Source organism: Triturus cristatus, chromosome 5_1 (genome assembly GCF_964204655.1).
Source record: "Triturus cristatus chromosome 5_1, aTriCri1.1, whole genome shotgun sequence".
Lineage (NCBI taxonomy): Eukaryota > Metazoa > Chordata > Amphibia > Caudata > Salamandridae > Triturus > Triturus cristatus.
The window spans coordinates 316323157-316349116 of NC_140587.1; positions in this window are offsets into that span (position 1 = coordinate 316323157).

Below are 25960 nucleotides of genomic sequence, written 5' to 3' on the forward strand. Positions count from 1 at the left end.
CCTGCAGCCACTTCTATTAGGAAGTGCGATACCAACAGGAACGCTATAGACTTCGACACCATGTTGCACAGTGCACCAAATGCTATACAGCCTTTTGACATGCTAACCTCACCATCATCAGTGGCTGCCCGACAGAAAATAGGGTGACCACGCTCGAAAATGATGTCACAGCTGTGAAAGAAACCGACCCAGCAGAAAAAGTGCTTCACCCTTCTCCACCTGCTTGGTGAACAAGTGCACAAGATGTTCCTGACCCGTCTAAACACAGGGTTCAACACCAATTGCTATGATGCTCTAACAGCTCTTATAACCAGTTCAGCTCGCAAGCCAATGGGGACCATGAGCAATTTATCTTGCATCAAGTGAAAGAAAGCCCCCAGAAACAGTTGACACATTCTAAGCTCACCTCAAAGGTCTTGCCAGCATGTGTGAGCTCACCAATGTAGACGAGGAGATTTGAGTGCAGATTATATAAGGGTGCCACTCGTTATTCCTCTGCAAAGACATACTGCAAACTGCCTGAGGGGGCTGTCTTTAGCACTGGTGGTGCCCAGTACTCAAATCTTTTTTGAATACTTATAGTAGTGAGTCAATTTCACTCCCTCTGTAATAAGCAACATCCAATAAATTGGTAAATCCAGAGTGTTGTTTATTTACCAATTTATTGGATGTTGCTAATTACAGAGGGAGTGAAATTGACTCACTACTATAAGTATTCACAAACTCTTTAAGGCCATAGAGGTCCAGTGCCTTGAGTCTTTCCTCCAAGAAATTAATAACTATTTCAACAAATTGAGCAATTCTTTCCAGAACTTGGGATCCCTGGGCCTCAAAAAATTTTTTAAACTCAAATCTTTTTTGCCGCCTCCCCCCCCAATGACCTTATTATCCATGGATTCTATCACTACCACAGTGCAACAGTGGCCCTCTTCTCTCCGTAGCCCCTCTCTCACATGTATTTCATTTGTTTTTTTATGCGCTGCTCATACCAGTGTAAAATGTCAGAGCACTTTACATCACACACGTTATACAGAGACAATGAATCGCACATGTGTAAATCAGTCTTTAGGAAATGTTACATTAAACAATGAGGATTACAAGGTGTAGGAATCACATGTTATCTATGCTAGTAGGCTGTATATTTTAAGAGTGTTTTGTCTAGAGAAGGACAAACTCGGGATTTAAAAAGAATCACATTGGTTGGGGTTGGCTTTACTAATAAGAATGTATTTTCAATAGCGGCTGGCAGGGAGTGAGGGTGGATGGGTTGGGGTTGGCGGGGGGTGGACAATAGAAAAAAAATACTACTTAGCTTGTCCGCGTCCCTCCTCCGCTTCTCCGGTTTGTCCCGGAACTAGGAAGCATCCAGGCTCCCCATAGCCATTATTAATGCTGCAATGCAGCGTTGTGATTGGTCTGAGTGCCGTGGATCCGCGCTCAGATGGGGACTGGGTGCCTGGGCATGTTCCGCACCAGCTCCCTAGCACATGTAAAATTCAATTTATACAGTTAATGACAGCAGTAGCAATAGTGTGTCAGCACAAATATATACACATATCATAGTAGTGTCTTCATTCTTTTATTCTTGTATTGTGGAATCTTCATATGCAGCCTGTCGATCTGGCTTACTAAACTGCATATGAAGATTCCACAATACAAGAATAAAAGAATGAAGACACTACTATGATATGTGTATATATTTGTGCTGACACACTATTGCTACTGCTGTCATTAACTGTATAAATTGAATTTTACGTGTGCTAGGGAGTTGATCGTACTAGGGCTGCCGCTTGGGCCGCAGGATTTGGGGAGGTAGGTGGTTCTCTCCACCTTGTGGCACCGTACCAATATAGATAGGGCGCGATACACTTATTGAACTTACCCCGTGGGTGCTGACATTCTATACAATACCACCATCTCTTTCTGTGTCATGTTCCGCACCAGGCTGTGTAATGCAGCCAGGTGGGAAACATGCAAAGTGCACATGACTGTTTGGCCGGACCAAGACAGTCATGCGCACTTGGAGTGTGCAAGCCACTCCTCTCCCTGTGCCTCTAGCCCGCCCTGCCCTAAACCAGCCCTGAACCTGCTAAAAATAAGATGATAATAACTATGTTATTATCATTTTATTTTTCTTGCTCAAAGAGCAGTGGGGCGACGCTCCTCCACCTCGGTGTATTTCTAACCAAACGACCCCTTTTTAGCAACATTAGAATATTGAAAGACTGGGGGAAAAACATATTGTTCTAACCTGTACCATGCAGTTTACATGCAGCTCTTTGATGACTGTGCTATATTAGGTTTGTAACTTATGAACTACACGTAACAAAAGGATCTCTTTGCAAAGAAGTAACCCACTGAGCTATCCACATAACATACAGTTCTGTGATCTGCATGGTACACGTTCTTTGCAGCAGACATATTAACCCTCTGCGCTACTTTATGACGAGTCAAAGCTGCCACTAGACAAAACTCAATATCTCTTCAGCAGAAACATTAATAACCAGATTTATTTTGAAATTTTTATTGTTGCCTAAAAACTGCTGGACACACAAGGAACTGTTCAGCAGGTGCTTTTAAATCCATAAGTTATTTCTAAACAGAGCATACCATGAGTCCAGCGCCAAGTGCGACAGCACCACTGCATCCCCCTAAAGCTGGCCATGGAACGCCTGAATGTGCCTAGCTGGCATGCTATAAGTAGGCCGCTCCTCTGAACTCACAGATACCCAAGCAATACATATTGAGTCATCTCTGAATGTGTGCCTAATCAAAGCTGACCCCCACGAATCAGCAGAGGAGGGATGTTCTATAGCAAAAAAAATCATTTCGCAGAAGAACAACCAGAACATGTGGTTATTGTGTTAGAATTGAATACGTTATTGCCCCATTGCTCATGCTTTACACTGTATTATGTTAGCATTCATGTAGCTATTTTTGTAATAGCCGCCACTGCATATGTGTGTGGCCAGCCCCTTCTAGCATGGTGCGAGTTAAGTTAGCGTTTGAGGCGCCATTTCTGTTTTCAGCCACCATATTGCACTTTGATCGAAACTATGCTTATGTTACCCTTCCTGTTTGTCTCAGCAGAAAGCTGCTGTTCAGTTGGTTCTCCTTCTCATATTCTAGGCCGACATCATAATGTACTAATGAATAGCTTACTCTGTTTTTGCATGCCTATCCCTGATCGTAGCTCTGCTCCCACATGAGAGAGAGCTGAGCCTGAATAAGACAACCTTGGGAGTCTGATAACGTGTACCCGTTCTGCAGGTGGTAGCTCATCCTTCTGTGCCTCCTTTGTTCAGCCTCTGCCCGAGCTGTAGTTTTCCACCTGGGGCGGTGCTTGGGAGGTGTTGGAAATCTTATTATGTGTTCCCAACTGTTCTGAAGTCAGTCCCTTTGCAGCTGTCCCATGAGGCTGGTCAGACTGGACTCCGCTGCAGCTCACTACTAATACAATTGCTTGGTTTGTATTCTCTACTGTCGTCTGAACTCTTCATTTCTTGGAAGACTGAGAGGTGGTCGCGAGTGACCCGGGTGTCCCATTTCGGGTCAATTCCTTCAGTTGGCACCCAAACAGGGACTCCACCAGGTGACCCATCTCCGCCTGCAGATGGGTGGAGAGGACGGGGTCGCGTCCGGTCGGAGGGGCGGATCGGGGATCCCCATACGATAGAGCTTAGTTCTCGCAGCTGATCTACCTGTCTGGTCGGGCGGTGCCTCGCCCAGTGGTCCTCCCGAATGGGGTCCGTAAAAGCGAAACCCTTGGATCTGAACGTTTGGTCCGAAGAGTCAGTAGTGGAGAATAACTTTGCTTGACATGTGTGCACCAGGTGAGTTTGTCTTGACTTGTGGTAAACATGGAGCCATTTTGAATAATCTTTAATATGGTCTAAGAACCATCCTTGGTTTGTTTGAACTTGGTGGGTCTGCGGACCGTTAAGATACAGAGCATCTGCGGACACTCTGCCAGGCAACATATTGAATTTGGCTTCCTCTTGAAAAGGCCTGGGGCTTGAGCCTATCTTCTTTTCTTGGTACAGTCTCTGGACTGTCTTGGTTTTCGTACAGTCTGCGGGCTGCCTGTTGGTTCTCTTTGTCGGTGTGTTATTTGTTTGGTATGAACAGTGAACGTGTCTTATATTAAGATGCCTTGCTTGAGCAAACTATGGTGTTTGGGGTGCCGCTGTTGCTCTGCCGAAGCCCGGCTGGAGAAAATGCAACCTGCACCTCCGGAAGGCACCCCTAACTTTGACATTTATTTATTTATTTAACATTTCTAAAGCGCATGGTTACGTCTCCGACATGTCCCCGCGCTGAGACAGACTCGCTAATTAACAACAACACTGGACATCTCACAACAAATTTACCAACTAATACATTCCTGTGGCTCTCCCTTACTTTAGTACGCAAAGGAAAAAAGCCATGTTTTTAGCTTCTTCCTAAATTTACCTTCGCACACTTCTATTCTTATAGTTTCCGGGAGCCCGTTCCAATATTTTGCCGCAAGATAACTGAAGGACCTTGCCCCCATTCTTGCACTCCGAGCTCTAGGAATCTTCACTAGCGACCTTCCTTTTGATCGCAGATTGCGGCCTGGGATATATTGAGAGATTAAATGATGCAGGTAGCGTGGTCCCTTTTTTGGAAGTATTTTATGGCAGTAACACATTGACTTAAAAATGACCCTTTCCTCCACCGGCAACCAATGCAAATCTTTCAGGGCTTTCCTTGTGGAAGCTCTTCTAGGGAGACTCAAAGTGAGCCGTGCAGCTGCATTTTGCACCACCTGTAATTTGGCTAGCCCCCTTTTAGGTGCTCCCAAATACAGTACATTTCCGTAGTCCAGTTGTGCTGTCACCAGGGCATGCACTATGGTTTTCCTTGCGTTAGGTGGTAGCAGGTTCAAAATTTTCCTCAAGATTTTTAGGATTCCAAAACATTTACCCACTACTTTCCTTATTTGGGCCTCGAAAGTCAAGTCAAACCATACTCTCAAATTTGTAACTTCCCTTTTGGGAGTAGGGACTTGTCCCAATGTTTCCGGCCACCATGCAGAGGACCATATGTTCGGTGCATTGCCCACTATCATTACCTCAGTTTTACTGCTGTTCAATTTCAGACAATGATCGGACAGCCATCCTGCCACTTCTTCTAAGCACCTGGTGAAATTAAGCGCTTTCAGTTCATTATTTCCAGATAATGTCACAATTGACTGAGTATCATCAGCGTACGATACAATAGTAACATGACGTTTTTCCACTAACTCTGCCAGTGGTCCCACATACAGATTAAATAGCGTAGGACTCAAAATTGATCCTTGTGGGACTCTCTGGGGCAGCATGATACTCTTAGAAATCTGTGACTGCTGTAAAACGTGGAAACTCTAGTCTATGCAGAAGTAGCCCATGTGAGACGGTGTCGAACGCCGCACTCAGGTCCAGCAAGATCATTGCCGTTGTCTGCCCCTCATCCGCACACCATCTCATTGTGTCCGTGGCCAGGAGCAGCACTGATTCTGTCGAGTGGGCTGCTCTGAAGCCAGACTGGGAGGGATGTAGAAGATCATTCTCCTGGATAGAGTTAGTAAGCTGTTTATTGGCTACTTTTTCTGCGATCTTTGCTACGAATGGAAGCAACGAAATTGGGTGCAGATTTTCAAAAACTGCTTGGTCTACTGACGTTTTTTTTTTCAGTGGACGTACTATTGCTTGTTTCCAGCTAGTGGGGACTTCTCCCTTCTGGAAGGAGGTAGTAATAAGCTCATAAACATAAGGCATAATAAGATCTGCTCCCATCAGTAGTTGTTCTGGTCGGGCCGGATCTCGAGGGGAGCCTGATTTAATTCCTTTGGCTATTATTATTAATTCCTCTTGTTCTGGCATTTTAAATTCCTGAACCTGTCCCCTGTGGGATTCCTCTCCTTCTTAGTTTCAGAGCTCATCTCCTGGCATACTTTAGTTGGGAAGGCATTATATATTTTCGCCACTTTCTCCGCAACGAATTCAGCAATTTTATTGCAGTTTTCCACTGAGGCAGTACCTTCTTACTTTTGGTTATCATATGATTTGAGGTACTTTAATATAGCGAACATTTCTTTGGGTGAACTCCTCGCTTTTTCTATTTTCTCCGTATAGAATTCGCACCTTGTTTTCTTAATTAATGCATGATATTTTTTTATTTCACTTTTATATTGATCTTTGGCCTCGTCACAAAAGTTTTTACGCCAAATCCGCTCCAATTTCTTGCACTCTTTCTTAGATTTGGCAAGAATTTCATTATACCAAGGAGCTGATGCCGTCTGTCTCTTAGGACTCCTAGTGGTCCAGGGGGCTATCCCATCTATGGCCCCTGTTACCCACTCCTCAAATTGATCATTGGCTGTATTTATATCCGTTCCTAATGTTGGTCTGTTTTTTGCCAATGCCTGTGAAAAGGAACTGGGATTAAAACCGGCCCATGTACACCAAGCACGGCATTGGCCCTATTATGTTAAGTACATTGTGGCACAAATATACGAGGGACAATGCTGAAATTCAGTGGCCACTAACAAGTACCTTTGATGAACAGAAATTGAATTTCTTGCAGGATAAATTGTTTGCCAGATGAAGCAGGCAGTTGATGATTGATTCCCTCCAGGTATGGCAGAAGGAACCTAGGTAGAGGCGCATGTGAGCAGAGAAGGAGGCCCAGAGAGGGAAAATGCAAATAGTGGCCTATGATAGAGAGAAAATAGAGAAAGGTATAGAGGGTGCTGATAGGAAGTTTCAATTGCAATGTGATAAGTCTTATGTTGCCCGAGAGGAAGGTGATGCCTTTGTGGAGGAACTATTAGACACTCGACTTCCACCTCCCTATGCCCCACAGAAGATATATCCTGTCATTCTGACATCTCAGTTTTCCGCCTCTCCTTTTTCTGCATCTGGCCCTTCTATCTCTGACTCGGCTGCTTCAGCTACAGCCCCGCCTGTCTCCTCCCTGGCTTTGCAAGCTGCGTGTGCAGTGTCTGCAGGTCTTCCCGTTCCATCTGCTGTCCCTTCTCATGTTCCTCCCCCCTCTCTCACGCCCTCGACACAGTCATTACTAACATTAGTGCCTGTCCCTTAATCCAGTGTGTCTTCCTCGGTTATTTAATCCCCAGCATTACCGAGTGCTGGGACATCGGTACGTGGATTGGGCGAAGGGAATTGGGCAGCGGCACAAGAGCGAATGGGGCAAGTACTAATCCGATCCAATGTAGGGAATGAGGAGAAAAAGATGGTGGCTGATCAGGCTGCACAGTGGGCCCGAAATATGTCTTACAGTGTAGAGGATGTGTAGAGTGTGGTGAAGGATTATGAGCTGTTCGTACAACAGCATTCCCTCAAGCATATGTCGGCTACATTGAAAGGGTTGTGGGATCAGTCTTTCAATGGTGTGGCACCCTAAATACTTTATGACATCCGAGACCGCGTGTATGCTGCTGACCTGGCCCCTAATGATGTTTTTAGTAATGTAGCGACGCTGATTGGTTACTGAGGTAGATTGTATCAGAAAACACGATCGTCAGTGTCCCAATTCCTGATGAGGGAGGTGCATCCTATTTTTCATCCCGAGATTCCAGAGCAGCGTAATGCACAGGATGTTGTTGTTCAGCAACGAGTAGAGGCTCGTTTTTAGGAACAATGGGTTTACACTCCATGAAGAAGGAGTGAAGTGTTATCCCTTAAGAGTCAGCTGCCGGACCCTAGGAAAAATCCAACTGCCTATTACAAAGAATTGACAGAGGCCGCCTCCTCGACAGTGACGATGCTGGCAGATGTTGAGATGTTTTTCGGGTTGTTGGTACCAGTGGATATATGGAGGCAGGTGCATACGCAGGACCACGTGGTGGAGTTGGGAGGCACTTGGAATGAGATTAGAGCATTTCTGAGAGCACCTGGACTACCTCCTCCCTTTCAGTGATATTGAGTAGGGCCCATAACTATGAGCATAGGGAAAATGAGGAGAAGGAGAAGGTGGAGAAGAAGAATAAGGAGCTGAAGACTAGGGTATTAATGCAGCAGGCAACGAGGGGGACCGGCTGGGAACGTGGCACTGGTCCGGCACAGCAGTTGCGTGGCACTGGCAGAAACAGCGCACCTGTGGGGCCGAACCAATATGTGTATTGTAAAAAGGAGGGACACTGACAAGAGTGAGTGCCCGGAGTTGTTGCAGAAAGTCGCGGCCCCCAGAGGACGGGGTTCTAGAGGACGGGGTCATGGTCGAAGTGGTCGTGACGAGGTCCAAGCAGGTGAGTCCTCGCTGGGTCGTTCTGATCAGGACTACTTTGATGACTCCCGGGGAAGGCAGTACTACCACGATGATTATGGCAAGGGACCAGTTCAAACCCTGTAGATCAGCATGGTCCTTATGGCACAGTGGATTTGCATGGTTCAGTAAAGACATTTTTGGTGGATACAGGTGCAATGAATAGCTCTGTTTCTCTTTCACTGGTCTCCTGGGCAGCTATGCCTGGCCATAATAACGTCTCGGTAGGTTTATCAGGCGTACCTGTTGTGAGCCCCATTTCCAAACAACTTGCTTTGACTATTGGCCCCTTTACTGTGGACTTGCCATTTTTATTGACCACTAATTGCAGAAAGAATTTAATGGGATTAGATTTGTTGAAGAAGTTACATGCTCCGATTTCATGTTCACCGGATGGAGTCTGTCAGGAAAGGCCTAAATATTAGTATAATACAGAAAAAGACTGTAGGCAAACATCGAGTAATTGCAAAACCCTCTTTTCATAATAACTGGATTACAGTTTGTGGGTGGCAGACTCCTTTCCAAGATGGCCGCCGTGCTTCCCAGACTGTTTAATATCAATAGTGGGGGGGTTTGAAATCTCGCGAGAGAGGAGGCTTTGTGTGGGAACAGAGCGCGTTCTACCACGCACTTCAATGTAGCCTCAGTCGTGAGAGGAAGGTTGTAGCGCGTCCTCATTAAAATACTTCCTGAGCGCTGCATTAGTTTTAGTTTCAAGCGGTCGTTATGTCTGCTAGAGTGAACGAGTCTTAGAGTAAAGATTGGTAAATCGGAGTGTTATTTAATTAGAACTGTGAGGAGAATTTGACTGACAGAGTCGTGCCAAAAACTTCCACAAACGGATTCTTCAAGTACATGGTGAGTGCGAGTTGAAGGAAGTCACTCGCTTAATCGCGGAATTGACTACCACGCTACAGCAGGGTCTCCTTGCTCCGGTAGGCTTACCGTCGAGCTGAGGAGACCGGTCCCAGAGCAGGCAGCAATACGGAACAAGTAAGCACCTGAGACTGAGACTATCTTCACAGTATATATTTACCACAAAACTAACCAGCGCTCAAGCTTCTCAATTCACCTTCCTTGCGCTTTACCCTTTCTTTCCTTCCTCGTTCTCCTTCCCTGTCCCTGTTTGCACGACTCCTTGAGAAGTTGGGCCTGCGCTAAAAATTGAGAAGACCAGGAATCTGTCTACAAGTACAAGAAGTTCAAAGATTGAGAAAGAAGTAAAATCAGTCTGTAGTCCTTGGAATAAATAATATTAACTAAAACCTATCAAGGACAGAAAGATAGAGACCAAGTTCTATGGTAAGGAGAGAGAAGGGAAGACAAGGTAGAAAACAAGAGAGAAGTAGGAAGAGTAGGATTGTTTAACCAATTGTATCTCCCTGTGCATTAGGTCTCATTCGAAAGTCAGCCATACAATTGCTGAAAAGAAGAGGGTCAGAACTCCTGCAGAAACCTGGTAGGAAATCTGATAAGGTTAATTGATAGAAGTTGGATGTACAGTAAGTGCAGAATTAAATAGTTGTCTCATCTGTGCATTAGGTTTCCAGGAATACTTCCAGCTAAGAAGAAGTCCAGGTGCACGAGTGTCTCTTCTCTGTCCCATTCCCCCTTTCCCCCTGCCTGGAGTGGCTGCAATTACGCAGTTATTTCTGGGAGGTGGGCAAGGGGATTTAGCATCATTCTGCCTCTGTGAAGAAACCTGAGCACTGCCTCTGACAGATTGAAGTGCCCACGAAATTAGTTTCACCTGGGCAGAATGACGGAGAGCTTTAGCTTAACAGCTTTAGGAGAAATGTTGGAGGGGATTCAGTGAGAGTTAGGGGTACTAAGCGAAGAACAAGAGTTTAAGACAGGACGTAGCAGCTTCACGACAAGAAACCATATTATTATCTCAGAGGGTGAGTGAAATTTCCACCAGAGCTTCCATGGCTCAAACCTTTTCTAGTAATGCCCAGTCAGTTCAAGATCCTCGCACTGTAGCTCAGGTTGTTCACTCTGTTTCCCCCATCATTCCCTTAGCCCCTCCTGAAATATATTGTGGGGATCCCCAAAAGGCTCAACTCTTCCTCACTCAGTGTTCGTTACACTTCATGTGTCGTGCCAATCTCTTCCCTGACGCTCAATCACGGGTGGCCTTTATCTTGTCGTATCTGGGAGGGGATGCAGCTAATTGGGCCATGCCTTTGGTTTCCCGAGATGACCCTTTTTTATATCATTTGGAACAATTCAAGACAGAATTTCTTAGGATATTTGATAGGCGCAGAGTATCTCAGGCTACAGATAATGAATTATTAGAATTGCTTCAAGGGAATAAGGATTTGATCACCTATTTGACTCCGTTTAATAAACTATTGGTAGAAACTAATTGGCCAGAAGAGAAGAGGTCTGCCTTATTCTATCGGGGATTGCGAGATGAAATAAAAGATACTTTGGCGCAAATTCCAAATCGTCCCACTGAATTTTCAGCATTGGTAGATTTAGTATTGGAGATTGACTTCAGAAGTTCGGAGAGAAGAGGTGAGAGGAAGACCAAGGATTTTCGTTGGAATTCTCCACGTTTTGACCGAACTAAGACAGAGACTAGTAAATCTTCCGGAGGAACGACAGAAAGTGAACCCATGCAGATTGGAACAGTTAGAGGCCCTTTAAGTAAGGAAGAAAAGGAACAGAGGAGGTTAAAGAAGCTATGCGTGTATTGCGGGGGATCAGGACACTTTGTGAGAGAGTGTCCAAAGAAGCCAAAAACTTCGAATGTGGGAAACTACCAAAACCATCTGTAGGCGGAGTCGCTCAGGTGGTGAAAGCAGAAGACCAGACTCCAAGGCTTTGTCACATCATAAATACCCTACAGACCCAGACTCCACATTTGATACTACAAATGAAATTGAAATTTCGTAAGCAAGAGATTCTTAGGGTGGCTATAAGGATCGATTCAGGGGCCACAGGAAATTTTTGCGATATCAAGTACGCAAAGAAGATCGGGATACAAGCAGTACGTAAGGAACAAAAGGAATCGGTTTGGGCAGTAGACGGAACAAATCTCTCCTCTGGCCCAATCCCTCATCATACTGAATTAGTGGAATTAGTCCAGCCCAATGGTCACCATGAGGATATCCAGTTTAATTTGATTGATGCCCCCCAATTCCAGATAATTTGGGGAATTCCTTGGCTTACCTTGCACAATCCTACCATTAATTGGGAGGATAGAACTGTAATATGGATTCTTCATTTTGTGCTGAGCATTGTTTCTCTTCTAAGGAAAATGCTCAAGAACCATCAATGGCGGCTCTGTTATCCCAGAGTGGAGCATCGATTGGAGTAATAGATGTACAAGAAATTCCACTTGAATATCAAGAATTTCGAGAAGTTTTTAGTGAACGAGAGGCAGAGAAACTTCCCCCACATCGTTCTTACGATTGTACCATTGACCTTGAACCAGGGGCCGCACTACCTTGCAGTCGGATTTATGCACTCACAGAAGCAGAAAATGGCTATTTAAAGGAATACTTAGACAAATATCTGGCCAATGGATTTATCAGACCGTCTCAGTCCTCAGTTTCTTTGCCGCTTTTTTTTATTCCTAAAAAGGAGGGGTCTCTGAGGACGTGCATAGACTATTGCGCAATTAATCGAGTGACGGTTAAGAACCGCTATCCGTTGCCCTTGATTTCAGTCCTCTTAGACCAACTGAAGGATGCTTGAATATTTACCAAATTAGACCTCCGAGGAGCTTATCATCTCATTCGTATGAAGGAAGGTCATGAGTGGAAGACTGCTTTTAGAACCAAATATGGGTTGGTTGAATACCAGGTCATGCCCTTTGGCCTTTGTAATGCTCCAGCAGCTTTCCAGCACTTCTGTCAGGCGCTGATCCAGAGCGCCTTCCGCACGTTCCGCCAGGAAAGAACTACGAGGCCCAGAATCCGCGGCGGTATGGAGGCGGGGCGGAAACCATTGAAATACGCGTCGCGGGGGCCAATCACGGCGCGTAATACTGAATTGAGAAGCACATTGGAGGATACCCGTTACCGAGACAAGACGGCGCAGGAGTCCGCGTCTGAGGCTTCGGGAAGAGAGCGGTATCTGGGTCGTGCTGCAAACACCGCCACCTGACTCCCGAGAAGGAGCGTTGGGGTTCGCAATCAAGGAACTCTCCCAGCGGGGCGCTGAGGGAAGCGTCGCCGCGTTCGAAGAGCACCTGACTCCCGAGAAGGAGCGTTGGGGTTCGCAATCTAGGAACTCTCCCAGCGGGGCGCTGAGGGAAGCGTCGCCGCGTTCGAAGAGCACCGGACTCTCACAGGTTTCGGAGAGAGAGCGAGAGACTACGCGACCTCTGGCAAGTAGCGCTACTCGCAAGACGTTTCCACATTCGTTTGAGGGGGACTATGCTATAAGCTGTATGACAAGTTAATACGAGACTTTGGGCAAAGAGGCTCCCTGGAACTCGGTGCAAGACTATTGTTTGGGAACCACAGGGAAGGGATCTTCCCGATGCACGGAGGGAGGTGGGTTAGTACTTAGGAAAAGAGGGCACCCGAAACCCTGTGGAGAATGAAGCTAGTTTGGACTTTGGAGAGGGTGTGTCCTCTCAGGGTGAGTGATCGCTGTGAATGAAACAGAGTGTGTGAGGTGACACAATACTTTTAGTAAGACCTTATGAGAGTAGGCTGTTATTGTGTTTAACTCTTCAGTTGTTTTCCGTTTTACTTGATTTCTTACCTATCCTCTCAGGTCTTCATCCCTGTCCCTCGCCTGATTGTTCTGGTACTCTGTGTATTTATAATCAGAGCCGGAAACGTCGGGAGGTGGAACCCTGTGCCTCAATCGAAGCCCCAGGAACGAAGGCGGTCGTGACAACTTCATTAACGACATCATGGGAGATTTAGTGGATCGTATAGAGGTGATCTATCTGGATGATATTTTGATATATTCAAAAGACCCAAGAGAACATTCCGACCATGTCAAAACAGTCCTAGCGAGGTTACGTGAGCATCATCTTTACGTAAAATTAGAGAAATGTGCCTTCAGTGTGCAGATGGTAGAATTCCTGGGTTTTGGGCTCTCTCCTGGAGGAATAACGATGGAGGCAAAAAAGGTTCAAGCAGTGGTCGACTGGCCTTCACCAAGGGATGTAAAAGAAATTCAGAGATATTTGGGGTACGCTAATTTTTATCGGCGATTTATCCAAGGATATTCGCAGAAAATCATTCCAATTACCAAATTGCTAAAGAAAGGAGTCCTGTTCCATTGGTCAGCAGAGGCCGAGGAAGCTTTTGAATATCTTAAAACCAGTTTCACTTCGGCACCCATCTTACTTCACGCAAATCCAACTGAACCTTTCTTCGTAGAAGCTGATGCTTCGGATCAAGCAATTGGTGCAGTTCTGTCTCAACGGCACAAATCCACCGGGCAGCTCCACTCAGTAGCATACCATTCACGGAAACTAAATCCTGCCGAACTAAATTATACAATCGACGAGAAAGAACTGTTGGCTGTCAAGGATGCTTTTGGGGAATGGAGACATCATTTGCTCAGTGCCCGCCACAGAGTAACTGTGTTCATTGATCACAAAAATGTCCAATTTCTTAAATCTGCAAGAACATTAACTCCACGCCAATTGCGATGGTCTCTTTACTTCGCAGATTTTGATTTTGTGATAACGTATCGCCCTGGAAATAAGAATGGTAAGGCGGATGCCTTGTTCAGAATTCAGACTGAAAGTGTGGAACACTCGGTGACTTCACAACCCATCATTCCAGAAGCAAAAATATTGTGTACCTTATCAGTAACCAGTTATAAAGAAAAGATTGGAAGTCTGATGACTGCAGCCGAAATGACCACGTGTGCAAGTCAAGAAGAAGGAAGAGAGATAGTGGATTCCTTGCCTTATCGAAATGGAGCTCTTTATGTACCCACTAGAGAGATCCAAGAACAAGTTCTGAAAGACTGTCACGATCACCCCTTAGCTGGTCATAAGGGGACCTTAAAAACAATAGATCTAATCCAACAACATTTTTGGTGGCCAAATATGAATTCCCAAATTCAGAGTTACGTGGAGTCCTGTGCACTATGTGCAAGAGGGAAAGCAAGTAGACAAGCGCCACAGGGGTATTTGCAACCATTACCCATTTCAAAAGATCCTTGGCATACAGTCACATTAGATTTAATAGTTGACCTCCCGCTGAGTAAAGGATTTGACACAATATTGGTAATTGTAGACACCTTCACCAAGATGAGTCATTTTATCCCAGTGAAAGGGGTTCCCTCGGCTCCTGAGCTGGCTCGGCTCTTCAGAGACAATATAGTAAAGATTCATGGGGTCCCTAAGGTAGTGATTTCCGACCGAGGCCCCCAGTTTGTGTCGCGCTTTTGGAAGGCTTTTATGAAAGGAATAGGAGTGGAGGTTAGGCTTTCCACTAGTTATCACCCTGAGACAGATGGTCAGACTGAGCGAGTGAATCAAGAGTTAGAACAATATTTGCGTCTATTCCTTTTGGATCAGGGTGGAGATTGGTCAGACTTACTCTGGATGGCAGAATTTGCACAAAACAACGCCAAAAATGTTTCCACAGGATATTCCCCATTCTTTTTAAATTATGGGTGACATCCAAATCCATTCACCAATCAGGGAGATTTTGGGGTTCCAGCAGGTAGCACTCTGTTATCTGACTTGAGTTTAGTTCGTACATCTGCAGAATGTAATCTATTAAAATCTAAGGATGGGTACAAGAGACAGGCAGACAAGCACCGGAGAGAAGCACCACAGTATCAAGTGGGAGAGTCGGTATGGTTGTCTTCACAACACCTTAGACTAAAAGGAAATAGAAAATTTCAACCTCGCTACATAGGTCCATTTCCTATTGAACAGATCCTAGGTCCAGTCACTGTAAAGTTAAAGTTACCCAGTCAACTAGGAATTCACCCAGTGTTCCATGTTTCTCTTTTGAAAAAGACTGCTTCCAATCTACGATTAGACAAACCACCAACCCCTGTATTGATTGAGAAACATTTAGAGTATGAAGTAAAAGGGGTTTTAGATTCCAAGAAAACTAAAGGCAAGCTATTCTATCTTATTGACTGGAAGGGCTATGGTCCAGAAGAGAGATCCTGGGAACCGGTTGAAAACATAGATGCCCCAAAATTGTTAAGACAATTCCATGCACAACATCCTCTGAAACCAAGACCGATAAATCGGTCTTAGAGAGGGGGTACTGTCAGGAAAAGCCTAAATATTAGTATAATACAGAAAAAGACTGTAGGCAAACATCGAGTAATTTCACAACCCTCTTTTCATTATAACTGGATTACAGTTTGTGGGTGGCAGACTCCTTTCCAAGATGGCCGCCGTGCTTCCCAGACTGTTTAATATCAATAGTGGGGGGGGGTTTGAAATCTCGCGAGAGAGGAGGCTTTGTGTGGGAACAGAGAGCGTTCTACCGCGCACTTCGATTTAGCCTCAGTCGTGAAAGGAAGGTTGTAGCGCGTTCTCAGTAAAATACTTCCTGAGCGCTGCATCTGTTTTAGTTTCAAGCGGTCGTTATGTCCGCTAGAGTGAACGAGTCTTAGAGTAAAGATTGGTAAATTCCAATGTTATTTAATTAGAACTGTGAGGAGAATTTGACTGACAGAGTCGTGCCAAAAACTTCCACAAACGGATTCTTCAAGTACATGGTGAGTGCGAGTTGAAGGAAGTCACTCGCTTAATCGCGGAATTGACTACCACGCTACAGCAGGGTCTCCTTGCTCCGGTAGGCTTACCGTCGAGCTGAGGAGACCGGTCCCAGAGCAGGCAGCAATACGGAACAAGTAAGCACCTGTGACCGAGACTATCTTCACAGTATATATTTACCACAAGACTAACCAGCGCTCAAGCTTCTCAATTCACCTTCCTTGCGCTTTACCTTTTCTTTCCTTCCTCGTTCTCCTTCCCAGTCCCTTTTTGCGCGACTCCTTGGGAAGTTGGGCCTGCGCTAAAAATTGAGAAGACCAGGAAACTGTCTACAAGTAAAAGAAGTTCAAAGATTGAGAAAGAAGTAAAATCAGTCTGTAGTCCTTGGAATAAATAATATTAACTAAAACCTATCAAGGACAGAAAGCTATATACCAAGTTCTATGGTAAGGAGAGAGAAGGGAAGACAAGGTAGAAAACAAGAGAGAAGTAGGAAGAGTAGGATTGTTTAACCAATTGTATCTCCCTGCGCATTAGGTCTCAGTCGAAAGTCAGCCATACAATTGCTGAAAAGAAGAGGGTCAGAACTCCTGCAGAAACCTGGTAGGAAATATGATAAGGTTAATTGATAGAAGTTGGATGTACAGTAAGTGCAGAATTAAATAGTTGTCTCATCTGTGCATTAGGTTTCCAGGAATACTTCCAGCTAAGAAGAAGTCCAGGTGCACGAGTGTCTCTTCTCTGTCCCATTCCCCCTTTCCCCCTGCCTGGAGCGGCTGCAATTACGCAGTTAGTTCTGGAAGGTGGGCAAGGGGATTTAGCATCATTCTGCCTCTGTGAAGAAACCTGAGCACTGCCTCTGACAGAGTCTATATGACTATCTGCAATAGCCTCTTTTTTACGGTTCACGTTAAACATCTTAACAGACTCCAGATGGCACAGAACGCAGCAGCCAGGCTGCTAACGAATACTCCCAAATTTGTGTCCGTCAGCAAAGGATTACGTGATTTGCATTGGCTACCCATGAAACATCGGGTTATTTTCAAATCCCTCTGTATAGCTCACAAATCACTCCACGGAACTGGACCTCTTGACCTCAGAAAGCGTTTCCAGTGGTATACTCCGGGAAGAACTCTTCGCTCTAGCGATGCCAAATTGGCGGTAATAACCAGGGCCAAAAAGGCAAACTGGGGCGGGAGGAGTTTTGTGCGCAAGGCCGCCCACTCTTGAAACAAACTCCCTCTATTTCTTAGGTCCACTACTGATCTCCTCTCTTTTAGAAGAGGTCTGAAGACCTGGCTTTTCTCTATTTAGGCTATCTCTCCGCCTCTGGCGATAATTTTGTTCACTGCTTCTCCAGAGACTCTGCATCAGCGCCGGGACACCTTTGGGTATTAGAGCGCTCTATAAGTTTTTATAACATAACATAACATAACATATGACGATAGAACCAAATGTTGCTAGCATCAAACAGTGTTTTTCAAAAGATGCGCCGCTTCCTGCTGAATTTAGTGACGTGCCACCCACGTTGTGGGCAACAGAAGATGCGGACGTAGGGTTGTTGCAGATACCGCCAGTCTCTCTTAAGGTTAAAGACAATGCTGTGTTACCTCGTATTCCCCAGTACAAAATACCACAGGCGGGGGAATGAGCTTTGATGCAGATTATACAGGACTTGATCAACTCGGGGTGGTTGAGGAAACAGTAGCGAATGTGTGTAACAGCCCTAATCTCCCCATCCTTAAAAAGGCACCCTTGGATTCCTCTGATGCACATTCTGATGTCTATCGTTTTGTGATTGATTTGCGGGAGGTTAACAAAATAGTGCTCCCTCAGTTCCCGGTGGTTCATGACATCACTGCTCTCTTAACAATGATTCCTTCTACGGCAAAATATTTTCCCCGTTTGATCTAAAAAATGCTTTCTTTAGCATCCCCATTCATCCGGATAGCAGGCACCTTTTTGGGTTTGCTTTGGCAGGCAAGAATTTCCGATTCTGTCGCACTCCTCAGGGGTATCCTGAAAGTCCTAGTGTATATATAGTCAAGCTCTGAAAAGTCAGCCGGATACCCTCTCTCTTCCCTCAGGTAATGTATTACTATAGTATGTGGATGACCTTCTGGTAGCCTCGGACACTGAAGAGGGTTGCAAAGATGCAATGGTCAAATTATTATTACATTTGGCGCAGTTCGGACATAAAGTGTCCCTTTCAAAGTTTCAATATTGTCGACAGGAGGTCACCTATTTAGGCCACCTACTGTCAAAGGAGGGATTGAGGCTAACAGCTGAGCGAGGTGATACCATTGTTAGGATGCCTGTCCCTGTGTCTCAGAGGGATGTGCGTGCTTTCATAGGCATCACCTCATGTTGTCGTCATTGGATACCTGACTATTCTTTAATAAGAAAGCCTCTGTTGCATTTAACAACTAAAGATGTGCATGAACCCTTACCCTGGACACATGAATGTTATCAAGCTTTTGAGTAATTAAAAGTTGCGCTTTGCTCTGCACTTGTGCTTGGTACGCCTGACTACCAGAAGCCGTTTGTGTTGTACGTACACAAACAACTAGATGGGCGCTATCTGTGTTAACACAAGCCTTTGGAGGTAAGCAGAGGACGTGTGCTTATTTCTCTGCCCTTCTTGACTCGGTCGCCAGAGCCCTCCTGAGCTGTCTGAGAGAGGCTGCGGCCGTGGCTGTCTCTATTCGACAATCGGCAGGGCTTGTTCTTAACACTGATGTACCTCATGCTATGGACACACTTCTGAACAAGACAAAGACGCAGCACCTTATCAGTGCTCGTCTGACTGGCTATGAATTGACCCTATTTGCACCACACATCACCATAAAACGATGTGCCACTCTGAACCCAGCCACGTTACTAGCCCTCCCTTCGAAAAATGAGGACAGAGATGTACATGATTGTTTATTTCGAACGGAAGAAGAGACAAAGGGACGGGTAGACTTGACTGATGTTCCCTAATCCGACCTGCAAGGGGAACTATATGTCAATGGCTCCTGTTCCAAATTGTCAGATGGCACCACCACCGCAGCTTATGCTATTACAACGCTGCGCACCATAGTTGCGACATCACGTGTCCCCTATCAATCGGCCCAAGCTGCAGAACTAGTTGCTCTTTTGTGAGCATGTGAGTTAAGTGAGGGATTGGCTGTCAATATTTATACTGACAGCCAATACGCCTTCGGGGTAGCCCATAATTTTGGGAGTCTCTGGGCAGAGAGGGGATTTTTGACTTCCCATGTTACAAAGATACAACACGGCCCTCTGATACATAGGCTTTTATCAGCTCTGACACTTCCCGAAAGGTTGGCAATAGTGAAGTGTAGTGCCCAGAAGGTGATTACTGATGATTTGGGCAGGGGAAATGCATTTGCAGACCAGACAGCTAAAGAGACAGCCAGATCTAGGATTAAGAAAATGTTTGTGGCAGGTCCAGCAAGATGGGTGCCTGAAAATGATATGTTTGAGGACACACTGGAAAACATGAAGTTGATACAGAGCGAGGCAACAATTGAAGAGTTGGCAACGTGGCAGGAGAGTACAGGATGCTTAGACGAGGAGGGGTGCTGGACTGACAAGTCAGAAAAGCAGAGATGGATGTTTCCAGATGCATATGTACTCTCAGTGGGAACCATGGCACAGGGCCCGGCTCACATTAGTGCAAATTGAATATGCAAATTACTGGATCCCGTATGGCAAAATTATAATATCCCTAAGGTAACTGCCCATCTAGTGAAGTACTGCATGATTTGTATGATGCATAACCCTGGAAAGGGTACCCCTACACCTCCTGGTAATTTTGCACCACCCTCCTTCCCTTTCGAGGTTCTCCAGATGAATTTCATCGAAATGGAACGAGTAAACAATTTGAAATATGTGCTGGTGGTTGTTTGTGCGTTCAGTAAATGGATTTAAGCATATCCCACTAAAGAGAACACAGCCTTAGCAACGGCGAAGGCTCTTTTAAAGGAGTTCCTCCCGCCTTGGCTTGCCCTGCTTGATTTGGAGTGATAATCAAAGTCACTTCAACTCAAAGGTTATTCAGCTGGTGTGTGACTGTCTGCACATCCAGCAAAAATTTCATGCAGCAAACCACCCCCAGTCAGGTCTGGTTGAGAAGTATAATGGTACTCTCAAGCTGAAGTTGGCCAAGATTAAGGAGAGCACAGGATTGCAATGGCCAGATGCATTACCTCTTGCCCTATTGTCCACAAGGGTGATAGCTCACTCTAGAACTGGATTGTCCCCATATGTTTTCGGCCATCCTGCAAATGTTTGGAGCATCCCTCGGTCCGACGTTTTTCCGAAATGAAATACCCGTTACTTGTGGACTATTTATGTGAGTTGACTAAAAATTTACGTTCTATCACCAACAGATTCATGAAGCATTACCGCCAATACCTGAGGGGCCGTGGCACAGCATTCAGCTTGGCGATTTCACCCTAGTCTGTAACTTCCAGAGGAAGGGGTGCTTAGAGCCACGGTGGAAAGGACCTCTGCAGGTCCTTCTTGCTACCCGGATGGCAGTGAAGGTGGACGGCAGGAAGCACTGGATTCACTCATCGCATTGCCGGCGAATCCTGCTGCCTCTCCCCTACGACCAGTGGGTCCTCGATGGCATAAGGGACCATGAGATGGAGAAGGTACCACGCTTTGTTCCTTTTTCTGACACCCCGGCTGACCTGGGCAGAGATGGAGGAGGAGAACGACACTGCTTTGAATGAAGCGGTACGCTCAGAAATAAGGGCTGCCCAGAATCCTCCTCTATCTAACCCACAGGAGTTTGAGTCTCAATCCTTTGCCCCCTCTAAGTTTAAGATCCTTTTCCGCGACGAGACAGTGCCTGGAGTGACTATGTACAATTTGCGTCCCCGGCAGTGGGGCAGTGCACCAAAGAAAAAGTCAGATTAGTAGGGATGGACTTCATGGATGAAGAATAGGGTGTATGTACCTTGTCTGCGGTACCAACGATAGATCAGGGAAAGGGAGATTGGTGCATTGCCTGAGACACTGGACAGGATAAGTTGGAGGGTGTCTTCCCAGGAGGGAGAGTGCCCTATCCTGCCCAAAAGACACAGAAAGGGTTGTGATAGCACGGCCCCACCATGAAGTGCTCAATAGCACCATCGTTGATGAACAATAGAAGTCTACCAGTGAGGCTCGAATGGACTCTGGACTGTGTTTTCCTTTTTTTTTTATAATTCCTGGCTCCATAGTACAAACTTTCCTCTGGTAGTTGGATATATACAAAAAAATAAATGTATCCCTTTGTCCGCCTTATCATGGATGAAGAGCAGCCTTTGGCAACGCCCATTTTTGAACAAAATAGTCCTAGTTGGTCCACCAAAATAAGGCAGTTTGTATAATAATTGTTTTGATTGCTTTGGTGGCTATGTTTGGGATCATATGGTTCCTTGAAGAAAGACATCCTGTGCATTCCTTGATTGGTACTACTCCTGTTACCCCACAACATATATTTGTCACTTTGGCCCCCAGAAGGAGAGGCACCGACAGACATTGTGTTTTTGCAGATGCTCCATCAGGCTCATCATACCATCAATGTCACTAATTGCTGGGTTAGTAGCCTGCTCCCCTCTGTGATGCATAGGAATGACCTATTCATTTTGCTGCCCTTAGCTTATTTAGCCAGCTGTGAGGCCTGGTTTCAGTTGTTCACCATGGTGTATATCCATTTTCACTCTGATGCAATGAACATAACTTACCTCGATTATGAGGCTGTATTAGGATATATAGTGACACACCAAGGATTTACCCCGGGGAGGAATGCGACTACTGGTACTCTGTACCCAGATGCCTGCATGAATGTGTATGAGGTTAAAAAGAATGTAACATGACCCCAGAATGAAATGATGAAATTCCAGGACTTTAACGTCGCTGAGTATTTTACGTCCTTTCAATTGCGTAATATTACTCAGGACAAGGACATGCCAGTACCAGTAATTGATACAACGGCTAACTTCTGTGTCCGATGTTTTGGACATGTTCAGGTGGGAAAGAGTATTTGCAATTATACTTATGATTTGAATACCACTAGTAGCCCACCACTACTTCGGCCCCATAATGTGTATAATGTGTATTTTGATTGTGGCTCCCAGGCTTATGTATGGCTTCCTAGGGGGTGGTCTGGTATTTGCTATGTGTCTTTCCTTCTGCCCCCCGTATATATTGCACCATCCAATTATCACAGAGATCACAGGCTACAGCGCAGGAGTTTGTACCGGTCCTGAGTTAGAAGGGTTATTGATACAAAGGATATAGATCAGACGGACACCACTCTGCAGCAATTTACAGATGCCATGAAGGGTATTTTGCCATTCTGTGGTCCCATGCACAATAGCCTCAATATACGCCGACTCACAAGGGTTGTAGAAGGAGTTTTCAACACAACACCAGCAATACTGACAAATATCACAGCTGAGCTTCAGACTACGAGACTTGTTGCCCTTCAAAACTGGATGGTGTTATACGTCATCCTTGCTGATCGGGGTGGGGCCTGTTGCGTCATTGGTAGCAGTTGCTGTGTGTACATACCGGACCACGCTCCGAATGTGTATGCAGCAATATAAAAGTTACACAGACTAGCATCCGATATCCACCAAGAGAATGGCACCTGGTCCTTGTCCGGATGGATTTGGGGTCTGATAGCGTCTTGGGACTGGAAAATACTCTTCTTCCTAGTAGCCATTGCAGGTGTCATCTTCACTTGTTGCCTGTGTATTAATTGCCTTCCCACCTGCTGTACTTATTGTATGAATAAACTAACACCCCCACCTAGAGTCCCAGAACAAAATGCTAAGTCTTCCGCTATGATGGTGCAAGCTGTTCATGAGTTGATGAATATTGATGAGGGTATTTTCAAATATTAAAGTGTGTACCTAGTTCTTAAGCTGCCAGAAGAATTGACCTTGCTTATGGTCAAATGAGCTGCAAAATGTTATCCATTTAGAGTCTTTTCTTTCCCCCTCCTCCTTTAGAATTGTAAAGACCCTTACCTGATGGCAGTAATAGAAATTTAGCTATGAATGCTAAAAGGAGGGTCTGTTAGAATGGAATACGTTATTGCCCCATTGCTCATGCTTTACACTGTATTATGTTAGCATTCATGTAGCTATTTTTGTAATAGCAGTCACTGCATATGCGTGTGGCCAGCCCCTTCTAGCATTGTGCAAGTTAAGTTAGCGTTTGCGGCGCCATTACTGTTTTCAGCTGCCATATTGCACTGTGATTGAAACTAAGCCTCTGTTACCCTTGCTGTTTACCTCAGCAGAAAACTACTGTTCAGTTGCTTCTCCTTATCACATTCAAGGCTGACATCCTAATGTACTAATCAATAACCTACTCAGTTTTCACATGCCTATACCTGATAGTAAAGCAAAACCAAAGGAGGTGATGGACGGAGTGTTGAGCATTGCAAGCACTCACCCCCCAGTCAACTGATCTGGGTTTAATCCATCATCATTCTTTAGCTCACTCCGCCACCCCAGTTCAGACATGGCCATATGCAAATCAGTCTGACCCTGTGCCTCGTGGGAACAGTCTACCCGAACTGCCAAGCCATGTCTTCCCTGGACCGGAAACAAGCATCCTGGGACTGGTTTCTGGCTAATCAGCCGTCATCAGCCAGGCTAGCTTGAATCCAGTCGCAAAGTGAGCATGGGACCCACGTTTGGGCATACCCTGCCAACTTAGGGCGAACAAAGCAAAACCAAAGGGGATGATGGACGGAGTGTTGAACATTGCAAGCACTCACCCCCCAGTCAACTGATCTGGGTTTAATCCATCATCGTTCTTTAGCTCACTCCGCTACCTCCGTTCAGACATGGGCATATGCAAATCAATCTGACCCTGTGCCTCATGGGAACAGTCCAGCCTAAACTACCAAGCCATGTCTTCCCTGGAACGGAAACAAGCATCCTGGGACCGGTTTCTGGCTAATCAGCCGTCATCAGCCAGGCTAGCTTGAATCCAGTGGCTTGCAATGTTCAACACTCCATCCATCATCCTCTTTGGTTTTGCTTTGTTTGCCCTAAGTTGGCAGGGTATGCCCAGACGTGGGTCCCTTGCTCACTTTGCCACTGGATTCAAGCTAGCCTGGCTGATGACGGCTGATTAGCCAGAAACCAGTCCCAGGATGCTTATTTCCGGTCCAGGGAAGACGTGGCTTGGCATTTCGGGCTGGACTGTTCCCATGAGGCACAGGGTCAGACTGATTTGCATATGGCCATGTCTGAACTGGGGTGGTGGAGTGAGCTAAAGAATGATGATGGATTAAACCCAGATCAGTTGACTGGGGGTGAGTGATTGCAATGTTCAACACTCTGTCCATCATCCCCTTTGGTTTTGCTTTATACCTGATAGTAGCTCTGCTCCCACACGAGAGAGAGCTGAGCCTGAATAAGACAACCTTGGGAGTCTGATAACGTGTACCCGTTCTGCCGGTGGTAGCTCATCCTTCTGTGCCTCCTTTGTTCAGCCTCTGCCCAAGCTGTAGTTTTCTACCTGGGGCTGTGCTTTAGTAGGTGTTGGAAAGCCTATTATGTGTTACCAACTGTTCTGAAGTCAGTCCCTCTGCAGCTATCCCATGAGGCTGGTCAGGCCAGACTCCGCTGCAGCGCACTACTAATAAAATTGCTTGGTTTGTATTCTCTACTGTCGTCCCAACTCTTCATTTCTTGGAAGGTCGAGAGGTGGTCACGAGTGACCCATTTCGGGTTACTTCCTTCAATTGTGGTAACCTATCCCACAGAGGGTCACAATGTTCTGCACAGAGAGGACGCATCTGAGGAAAAGTGAACCATTTCGAAAACGTATGTCGCTCAGGGGTCAATCCGAATGTACCAACAGAAAAGGCAATGACAAAGCAAGAAAATCGGTAAGACACCTACAGTTGGCTGATGACCCCATAATTCCCAACAAATCTGATGAGTTCACAGCATCAGAAAAAAAGCACATTCGCCTCAACTCAACCATAGATAGCACATTTAATAGCTAAAAGACAGTTGAAACCTAAATGTTATCCCAGGACAACCACCCATGTCAGCTGGATTGATATCGGCGCAACAGTGTGCGTCAGGTCCAAAAAAGACTATCAAGCGTTATGACCCAGGTTAACATTGACACCCACAACCACCCGCATCTCGCGTAAAGGAGTTCCAAACCCTTCCAGCTAAAATGGACTTTTCTCACCACAATCTCCTATCAGGATAGGTCAAAATTTGTCTGGCTCCAAGACCATTGGCACCACCCCCAGAGCTGCTGAGAACCTCAAACTAATCTCGTTTACCTTCGGAATCCTGAACCAGACCCAACTGTACATGCTGGAAGAGTATGTCAATGTCTGCAATTGCACAAGGTTGCTGATGGAGATAAAGTGCAACTTCACATCCACCCATCCGTAAACCCCTTTGCCTTAAGTCATTGGTGGGTCTCATTCCATGTATGAGGAAAAGTCAAAGAAGAAATAATCAAGTTAGAGTACATCTGTATTATTAAAAAGGTAAATGGATGTACCTCGTGGGTGTCACCCATAATTGCTGCAAGCAAATCCAAAACAGCCTGCAGAAGTTCTATTATCTATCGACATGCAGATGCCAAATTAAACTCTAAAACGAGAATACAACCTGATTCCCACAGTTGATGCTATTATAACTGAAAATCACCAGCATCAATCAGGTTTCCCAGATCAGTCTGAAATCCAGATACCACCAGTTTAAGCTCCACAGAGACTCAAGATATAGCACTTTCTCAACACACATAGGCATGAAACTATACCAGTGTCTCAGTTTGGGTATCTTGAGTACAGCTGAGGTATTCCAGAATTTTATTAAGGCTATGTGGTGTGCTATATGTATGTGACATCATTCTGGTGTATGCTTCGTCAGTTAAACAACACAATGAAAGGCTCCAAGCCCTCCTAGAATGATGCAACACAGTGGGTTGCTATTCCACAGAGACAAA